The 10,868-nt window shown below is 44.8% G+C and overlaps 1 pseudogene; it reads right to left on the bottom strand.

Moving 5' to 3' along the window:
- Positions 1-3,007: 3,007 nt before the first annotated feature.
- LOC133905456 (uncharacterized) lies at positions 3,008-5,583 on the bottom strand (annotated as a pseudogene).
- Positions 5,584-10,868: the final 5,285 nt, after the last annotated feature.

Genomic DNA, 10,868 nt, shown 5'->3' with positions numbered 1-10,868 from the left:
TGAATTGTGCAAGTCACGTATATCTTTAAGTTGGCAATTGATAACATTAATGTTCTTAGGTTCAAACCATGAGATATGTTCATCAAGAAGCTATACATAATTTAGTATGTCAATTCATGTTATGCACCTCTTGCACCTGTTGGATCATCCAAGCCTATAACCCTTTCCAGACCGGATTTCGGACGTCGCCTGTAACACCTCGACTGGAACACCATTGCTCATCTCATGCCGCTCTACATGGCAATAACCTCGGTGGAGGTTGGCGACGGGAAGACCACTTCCTTCTGGTATGATGACTGGACTTTCCTGGGCCCCCTCAATGAAGCGCTACTCGCTGCTTTCTTGCACTGTACCCGCAAGGAAGTCTTGGTATCTGATGCTTTGGCACATGGCTCCCTCAATCTTGAGCTCCAGACACGCCTCACACCCGCCGCCCGGCAGAACTTGACATGTTGTCTGATAACCTGTCATCTCTTTCCCTAAGAGACACCCCAGAAATTCAGTGGTTGAAGGGCGCCAGTGCACCAGGGGTTCCAAACCGCATCGGCTTACAAGATGATCTGCTCCCCCCCCCCCCCCCCGGACAGGATGTGCGGCTTCAAGAACACAACTAGGAAAACTTTGCCCCGAAGAAAGTCCAAATCTTCTTCTGGGTTCTTCAACATGGGAACACTAGGACCAGAGCCTTCCTTTACTTGGTCGGTGCCATTCTGAGCCCCGACTGCCCTTTCTGTCCCTCCACACTGGAAACTATTGATCGCCTCTTTATGGCCTGTAGTGAGATCGCCAGCATCTGGAGTCGCATCTTTCTAGGGACTGGACAGCTGGATACAATGGACACCTTCTGCTCATTGGTGTTTGCAACCTTTGACCACCTGCAGGTGCTCGTACGCAACACATTTATCCTTCTGCTATTGTGGATTGCCTGAAGCGACAGAACCGTATGATCTTCGACGGCATCAACATGGGCCCATTGGACACTGTGCGACTTCTTGTCGACAACCTTCAACTTTGGATTTCCCGGGCCCCCTCCTCGGTGAATACTGAACTAGTTATGGATTGGTGCACAAACCTTGTGGATGTAATCATTTAAGGCTTCTTTTTCTTCTCCTGCTCTCTTCTCGTTTCTGTTCTTTTGGTCTCCTTAGACTGCCGATGTATCCATGCACACTTTTTACATTTTTGCGATAAGAAAATTTCAGGTGGGCAAACCCCACCGTCGTTTCCCTCTACAAAATAGCTTTCGTACAAGGAATTCCTTTGCACCTTCGTCGCCTAGAGCCAGGTACGAAAGCTCATCTCATCCTTTCGTGCTAAACCCCCACCATTTGGTACGAAATCTGTCCTCTCTCCGCTCGGTGCTTCTTTCATACCGCAGTTCAATGTGTCGTTCTATCCTCTGGGCTTCGTGCTTTATACAGACTTCGTCAACTCCTGGTCATATGGAGGGCGCGAGGTACCGTTCCCCTAACACTCCAATTTTGTTTGGACTTCGTAAAAGACAAAATTGATAGTTATGGAAATGTTTGAGTGGATCAAAGTTTCAACCAATAGGTACGACATCTTTGTTGCTATTTGTGAACCTCCCAAGAACAGATTTCCTAACAACAAAACAAAAGAATTATATTGAAGGACAAAAGTTTAAAGAGTAAAGGTATATCGCTAGGCACTCCGCACTATGATATAATCCAAAAAATGAACTAGCAAGCATCCACATTGATGCTTCTGGTCCAACCCAAACGTTCGACATAACACATAATCAATTGCAGATAGATAACGAAACATAGCGAACACTGCTCGAAAGCATGTCCTAAAGCTTGAAATGTTTGTACTGCTAGCTGCTACTTTGTCTGATACAGAAAAGAAACGAACAAGTGGTTCTTGGTTCCTACCATGCATCAGAGCCAACAGGGAGCTCTATCCATCCCACGCCTGCTGCTGCAATCCGCGCGCCTTCCTGCAAGAGAACACGGTCGATTCGCTGGTGTGCAAAACGATTCTTGAACAGCATAGATCGATAAATGGATATGCAAGCATGATAACTTATATGCTGTTCTATATCTCCATGAATCTAGAAACTTTTGCTTGTATTGTATTATTTGGTCTACGTACCGGAACTGATAACATTCGAGATTATACAGGATTATACACGAAAGATCCTTTTTTGGCTCTCTCTTTAGCCCTATGTCTCTTATCCCTAGGAGGCCTTCCTCCACTAGCAGGTTTCTTCGGAAAACTCTATCTATTCTGGTGTGGATAGCAAGCAGGCCTATAAATCGAATATGAAAGAAATCGAATATGAACGATCGATTCTGATAGCCTTTTAATCGAAAAAGTTTTTCCATTACCTCCTGAACGCACGGTGCTTACCCCATGGACGGCACTCAGGAGCAGCTACGGATAGGGCCAGCAATCCACACTTCTTCCTTCCTCTTCGGACCCTTCATGGCCAAGACCGGCGCAGGCACAGAGCAGCAGGGGCGTGCCGTCGAGGGCGCCAGGGCCCTTGCTTGGGGCCGGGGTGGGGGGGGGTGAGTCGTGCGAGCGCCTGATCTCGTTTCGTCCAATGCTTGGGCGGCGTGGGGCCAGGGTCGGTCCTGACATTACGGTGGTCCGAGATGAGATTAAAAATAAAGCTCATTATTAAATATAAATCGTTCAGATTTAATTTTTTCAGTTTACTTTTGGACTAATATACACAATATACATATACATATGAGACCTCTGGGTTTTAGGAGCCTAGGGCGGCCGCCCCGCTCGCCCCTCCTCAGGGCCGACCCTGTGTGAGGCGAGGAGAGGATGGGAGGAAGAAGAGGCGGCAGCAGTTACAGCCCTGTATGGGGGCGAGGAGAGAACGGGAGGAAGAAGAGGCGGAAGCAGGTAACCGCGGAGGAGCTCGGCCAACCTCTTTTCTGTGGATTTCTTTTTTAAGAAACGGTGACTTATTTACCAACATTCCACCGGTGTTAGTCCCGTGCCGTGTAGTTCAGGCTGTCAACACATCAAGTGTATCGCTGGAACATGAATTATTCTTATCTTTGTTACTTAATAGCCGGTCGGAGAACAGCATAGGATTTCTTTTAACTAGAACCGAACTCCTGTAAAGTCATAGTACAAATTAACCCGTTTGCGATCTCGTAACGTGAAGTATATATGGAACGAATGCCAACATAATATCGCGATCAGATTCATCCCGCGTGATGGTGAAGAAGGAAGGGAGTGTTCCCACCCTTCACAGCTCAAGCTTGCTGGCGAGGTACCAGGAGTGCATGGCCAGGCTGCCGAACGCCATGATGTTGGCCAGCGACGAGAGCCCGTGGATCATCCCAAACTTCTTGTTCATCGCGGCGAGGGTGGGGTTGCTCTTGGCCACCTGTTGGTTCTTCGACCACCCGACCTCCTCGCCGATGCTCAGGTCCCGCTCAATCTTGTGCCTCTTCTTCATCATCTGCGATGAGCAATCAACCAGCGATATCAAGCAGCTGTGCGATGGAAGACGTTGGGGAACAAAGGGGCATGTTCTACAAGTTAGTCTGAGAATAGTTCCCAACTTCCCATACACCTTGGTTCATACGAAAAAGCTATTTTTTACTGATTGAAACAGGAAAAAGTCAGACTGGACACTGGGAAGACTTTCCCCATGGCATATTACCAATTTACCATACTAAGAATAGTTGAAAAACCCAATGCCACAACGTCTGTGTGCTCAGAGTTATAGGTCCATACTATAGAACCACCACTGCACCCTTCATAACATTTAATGAAGAAATCTATTAAACCACAACATAGTTAACTATAGCCATCGAAAATCCTGAATTTGCTTCGCATACATCTCTTTTCTAGTGGGTAACGAGTTAACTATCTTATACTCGGTGTGTCATTTGAGACATTGTGCTGCCAATCTCCATCATTTAGCACTTAGCTTGGACTCTAATTTCAATCACAAAGTAAATAAATTGTTTCGATGAAAATTAAAATTGTATTTTTTTCCCACCAGAATATCAGAGAGTACAATTGGATTAAACTATACAATGTTCATGATGTTTTGCCCATCATTGACTTAGGCTTCTCAGAATAGTGAAAAAACTGGATAACACATCGTATATGGAACTACAGCTGCACAATATAGAACCACCATTACACCCTCAGCATTTAGTGAAGAAAGCTATTTGACCGCAGTGTTCGAGCAATCATTTTAGTGAACAGCTGTGTATAGTAACAACCACCAAATTATACAAGGCATATTTGTCTGAAAAATATAGGTCTTAGGCTGCAGCAAATAGCAACATATGATGACAAAAGTTATATATGCGTGAAAAAATGGCTTTTGGCTGTATCAATGAGCACTACATTACAACACATGTTTGGTTGAAGAATAAAGTGAATGCTGCTTTGTTTATTAGACATTACCAAGTATGCCTGCCACCAAACCAAGACTGCCAAAATTAGTTTTCGAATTGAGATAAATAAGCCAAATGCCCGATATCATTACCTTCCAGCAACTAAGTTGCTAGTATTGGCTAACAAGACATCAATCAACATAACAACTTAACAAGAGCCTGTGAACTAAACACACTCATTATTAGTTCACTTGACTAGGCGCTGTTGCATTCAACTGACAATTATACCACGGCACTACTTGTTTTTACACCCTAAAAACTGCGTAACAGGCTAAGAATTACTCGATTTCCCAAATATTGCCGCAGATTATTAGTGATGAGTGATTTAACTGATGCACACTTCTGCGATTGTATAATTTACCATCCATATATCCACTATTACCATCACGAATCCTAACTCCAATAGGGAGTCTCCTAGGGACCAGGAAAGACGAGACGACCGCTCACCTCGATGGTCATGGGGGTGAAGACCAGCAGGTTGGAGAGGTCGCAGGCGAGCGCAGAGAGGAGGAACCCGAGCTGGTAGCGCTCCACGGCGGACGCCATCTTTCACGGGTGGAGGTAAGCGAAGGCGGCGACGGAGATGGCGGCGCAGGCGGAGATGAGCGTGAAGTAGGCCGGGAACATCTTGCTCTGCAAATTCCCGAACTGGTGCCTAGGCAGGTTCCTGCAAAGATCAAGATTACACCACAACACAACACAGCGTGAGCCCAATTGATCGATCAATCAGTCGATTCTTTGAGGAGAACCCCCCCCCCCCCACCTCAAGATTCTTGGATTTGGGCAAGATGAGGAGAGAGGGGAAAAGGCGGGGTTTTGAGAGGGTGGAGGGGAAAGGTTACTTGAACATGATGATGCCGCCGATGAAGGTGGCCCAGAGGGCGGCGCCCCAGGAGGTGGCGAAGGAGAGGAGGTGAGCCAGCTTGGCGGCGGTGACGGCGCCGACGCCGGAGGGGACGCCGAGGAGGGCGTCGGGGGCGAAGAGGACGCCCGCGGTGAAGAAGCACACAGCCGCCAGGAACCGCGTGGTCCACCCCATCGCTGGCCGCCGGTCGCCGGTGTAGAGAGAAAAGAAGGCAAGACAAGGGAGGGGTTGGGATCGGGGAATGGGGAATTCACGAGAAGAAAGAGAAGGGAAATTGGGGGCAGTGGTTGGTAGATGGTAGCTAATCTGCTATGGATTGCGGAAGTCGTTTTGAAGAAAAAAACATGGTTGAACACTTCAAATCAAACCTTGCACTTTGTCATTGTAATTTTTCAGTTAGCGAAGGGCACTGAAACTACTCCTATGTGTAAGTGTGGATGGGTGATGGGAAAGTAAATTCTATAAAGTCAGGTCTCGCATGTAGACTCATGTCGACACGTGTCTTTTACCATAATATGCGTAGGGGTTAGATCAAGGGTGCATGATACGGATGGAAATCTTGTGACGGCCTTTCTCCCGAAGGTCTTATAGAATTTGCTTTCCGGTGACGGGAGGGTGGGTCAAGGGGTGCAGTGACTAGCTTGTGGTTAATCAAAACTGGTAGGAAATGTAGAGTTTTACAATCGAATATAAATCCATCTTGAAATATTCGATTTTATCTCTTAGTGATTTTTGATGCTATATATATAGGTCAAAACTCCTCATTGTAGAACATAGATGAATAAAAGATAAACAATTTTTCCCCTACATTGTGTCTTCTTTGCAATGGTTCTCTTGAGAGATCGTTGGACTACACTTAGTAGCAGCAGTTTCTCAACACGTTATCAGCACGAAACTCTACCGGAGACCAAGTGTGAGGACTGTTCAAATAATATTATAATTAATCATTAAGTCGATCATTTAATCTGAATATAATCTGAATATCGTCTCGATAGTCCCGGTACGTATTTTATGCCCAAAATTAGAACACATACATTTCCAACATATAATATCACAACAAAGCTTAAAAAGAGTGAGTAATTAATATTATATTACGTATTCTTAAGCATTCAACCATTTACAATAATTTACATCAAAAGAGATAAACTACATAGCGGAAGAATTAAAACCTAATAACAACAAAAAGACCGGTAGAGCCATATGCCCTTAGACTCCCACCAAAACCTCGCCACACGAGTAGACGGTACTACTCTTGCCCGCCGCCGGCATCCGTGGACATGAAGTAGCTAGAAGCTAACCTTTCCTCGACTGTAACCTAAAAGAGCAGCGTAACTACGAAAGTACTCGCAAGACTTAATCCATATCGAGTATATATATATATATATATATATATATATATATATATATATATATATATATATATATATATATATATACAATAACCCGACTTCAAGGATTATGTATTTAGGTATTTAGCAAGAATAGGCCACAAGGTTAAGTAATTTCATATACGGTAGCAACATTCAGACCTATGTGTGAGCACTTATACTTAACCAAACAACCCCTTTATTCTTCGATAAACACTAACTGAAGCATAAATATAACTGGAAACATAAAAACATATATATATATAAAAACAGAACCATCTCAACCGTAACCCAACATACCAAATCATCACTCCTTATTCATAACTCTACAACCGATACGGATGGACGGAAGCATGCTCATAACCAAGAACGCGGTAATTCAAATTGATTTTACACCCTGTAGGAGTACTCCTGGACCCACACGAAATAAGACCAACATCACACAACCTGTTAGTTGCGAGTGATGATTCACATATCAACCATTCACATACCCACCTCGAACCTATATTCCCATGTCAAATAATGTGGAGGTCACCTGGATCCCGTGCATACCACGACTTACCGGTACAACCTCAAGCACCCATAAAAGCATTCCCGCTCACATCTCGACGCATAGGTCAAATGAACACAGCAACTTACGGTGCTTGGCTTACCCGTCCCATATCCAGGTATGTGGTAAGTACAGAAATGTGCTAAAGCCAATGACATTGACGGACGTTGCTTAACCGATGCAAGCGGTCTATGGCATCCGGGCTCCTCTCTCGAACTACCCTTAGCACCACCCACATCTCGTCTCATCCTCACATCTCATACATCTCAATATCATCATTGTATTTTGGACAATAAGTAATTCCTAAGCTCGCGAACAATGGTTGGATCATTGCTCGACTTCTACCGATGACCTATGTATATCTAAGCATATCGAATAGACTTGTAATTAGATATCAACAATGTTATCAAGGCTACAAGGATATGGATAAACAATAACTCAAGGTAGAGGTAATACAATCAACATAGGTTCTACCCATATAAGCCTGACATCGACTCACAGAACGCAATAATACATAAGCAGTAATTTATCAATTTATACTTCATTCGGTTTGAACCAAAGGGTGCAATATGCTTGCCTTGCTGCTTTTCTTCAATTCGGGACAAACGTCAAACCCCTTCACGAAAACCCGTTACACTCCGACTTGACGATCATTAAAGAAAAGAATGCATCGCAATAAGCATACGATGAAATGCCATAAAATATACTTTATAATATATGAAAAATATTTTTTCCAGTTAGAACAAGTCATAAGAAGACTATCAAAATTGGTTTTGGTCTTGTAAAGAATTAACGGTGAATTAACGAAGCCTCAACCTAATAATTTATCTCAAAAAAGTTAATTAATCATTTCATGGCTAGAGATATTTTTAATAGGTAGAGGAGGTTATTATGAAACCAAAAAAATGGTTTCATAACTTTTGGAGCTACAAAGAATTTATAATGAATTTTACAAGTTTTAGCAAAGAAAAAAAACATCTGATGAACAGTACAATACAGATACTCTAGGTTGAACTCGGACCCTCGAGGTTCTGGAGTCTCCGGGTGAACCTCCGGGTGGGGGTCCTCGGGTATTTTTAGCTAGGATCACCTGGAACCTCTGGGTTGTGACCCGGAACTTCCGGGTGAGGTTAGAAATGCTTGTTTTCGCCAGGGATCTCTCGGGCAACGATTTTGGTGGCTTTTGGGGTAGGGATTTTGGACTTAGAGCATCATCTTGACCTCCTCTACCGTGTAGGATAATATGCATTAGTCAAAAACGATTGAAACTCAGCTATTGCCTCCAATGGTGGCGACGACCATTGTTGAGCTCTTTTTAGCTTGATGCCAGTACATCCAGCCATGGCATGAAATGGGAGGGGGTTAGGGGTGTTCACAATGTTCTAGCAACCTTGTGGCTCGGTATTTGGGGTTGGGGAAGGACCGGAGCTCGAGATGAAGCCAGGGAGGTGGTGGCCGGCTTGAGGAGAAAGAAGAGGTGGCCGAGGTGCTTGAGCTCGATGAGGAGGACGACCTTCGACGGGTTGCAATGGGGGAACTAGTCGGGGACCCCTCCTTGGCCTCCCCTTGCTTCTCCTCTCCTTTCTTCTCCTCCCCCTCTCCTTTTTCTCTTGGTCGGTTGGGAGAGCAAGAGAGAAAGAGAGAGCACGTGAGGGAGAGGGAGTGGGTGGGGGTGAGGGAGAGGGATGCTGGTGGGAGTGGGAAAGAGTGGGTGAGGTGGTGGGGCCAGCTAGGTGGGTCCCACGTGTTAGGGAAACTAGTCTGTTTTAACTGAAAAAATCTATTCTTTCTCTTTTGAATTTCTTTCTCTCTTTTTATTAATCCAAAACGAGGTACTCTGGCGCTCCAAAATAAAATTGCTCAAAGTCAAACACGATGCTTATGATGCATGATTATGCTTAATTACGTGATTACAATTTCGGGATTAGGTACGAGTCGGGGAAGAGTATGATGAATCTAGGAACCACATTGCGAGATGATGCCATACTTGTGAGAAAAGGAATCTAATACAATACTTACAGGTTGGAGAAGAACTCAGGGTAATTGGCACAAAGCTGATCTTCACATTCCCATGTCGCTTCATCTTCGGAGTGATTACTCCACTGAACCTTGAGGAACTTGATTGATTTGCGTCACGTCTTCCATTCTATTTCATCAAGGATGCAGACTAGAAGCTCGCGATAGGAAAGATCCGGCTGCAATTCTTGGTTTGCAACCTCAATGACCACGGTAGGGACTCGAATGCACTTCTTCAATTACGAGACATGGAAGACGTCGTGCACGGTGGAGAGGGATGGAGGTTGCTCCAACTGATAAGCCACCTCGCCACGTTGGGCAATGACTCAGAAAGGGCTAACATAACGAAGTGCCAACTTTCCTTTTATCTGAAAACGTTGTGTTCCTCTGAGAGGAGAAACCTTAAGATAGACAAAGTCTCCAATGTCAAACACAAGTTCTTGTCAGCAGCGATCCACATAGCTCTTATGTCGGGACTGAGCTGTAAGGAGGCACTTCCGAATAGTCAGAACTGCTCTTCTGCTCTTTGAACAAATCTGTGCCTAGAAAATCCCTTTCGCTGGATTCCAACCAATTCAACGGCGTCTGACATCTTCGGCCATAAAGAGCTTCAAACGACGACATTTCAATACTTGATTGATAGCTGTTATTGTAGAAGAATTCCACAAAAGGTAAGCATATATCCCACTTCTTCCCATATGTGAGAACACATGCTCGGAGCATGTCTTCTAGAATTTGATTTACCCTCTCAGTTTGACTGTCGGTTTGAGAATGATATGTGGTGCTATGGAAGAGCTCGTTCTCTATAGCTTCATGAAGGCTATTTGAGAAATGAGAGGTGAACTAAGTGCCTCGATCGGGGACGATTTTCTTCGGATTCCCATGGAGACAAACAATTCGAGTGAGATATAACTCTACATAATCCTTGGCACTACATCAAATCTTCACAGGGAGGAAATGTGCGAACTTCATGAGATGATCCACGATGACCCAAATCGAGTCATACCCATATGAAGTCTTCGGCAAACCGGTAATAAAATCCATATCGATCTCCTCCTACTTCTAGGAGGGAATAGGTAAGGGTTGGAGCATATTGGCTAGCTTGAGGTGTTCGTTCTTCACCCTCCGGCAAACATCGCACTCAGCAACATATCGAGCGACTTCGCGCTTCATGCGGGTCCACCAAAATCTGAGCTTGAGGTCCTAGTACATCTTGGTACTCCCCGAATGAATGGACAACAACGAATCATGAGCTTCGCCCAGAATCTTCTTTCTTAGCTCCAGAACTTTGGGGACTACTAGTCTCTTCCTGAACCACAACACCCCTTCGTTGTCCAGGGTAAAGCATTTGGCTTGCCCTTTCTTGAGCTTGCCACAGATCCTCTCCATGCCTCTGTCTTTCTTATGAGCCTCTCTGATTTGGTCGAGGAGGGTTGGCCTTATCTCCAAGTTGGAGAGATAACTCTCCGAGTCCAAGCCTCCAGAAATCATCACAAAAGGGTGGAGCTCTCAGGCGAGACCATAACACAATTGCACTGAGCTTTCCGGCTCAAGGCATTGGCATCAACGTTTGCCTTTCTCGAATGGTAATGGACTTCCAACTCATAGTCCTTGATTAGCTCAAGCCATCTCCTTTGCCTCATGTTGATATCGGCTTGGGTGAAAATATA

Source organism: Phragmites australis, chromosome 22, assembly GCF_958298935.1.
Source record: "Phragmites australis chromosome 22, lpPhrAust1.1, whole genome shotgun sequence".
NCBI lineage: Eukaryota > Viridiplantae > Streptophyta > Magnoliopsida > Poales > Poaceae > Phragmites > Phragmites australis.
This window is presented reverse-complemented; position numbering and strand designations above follow the sequence as displayed.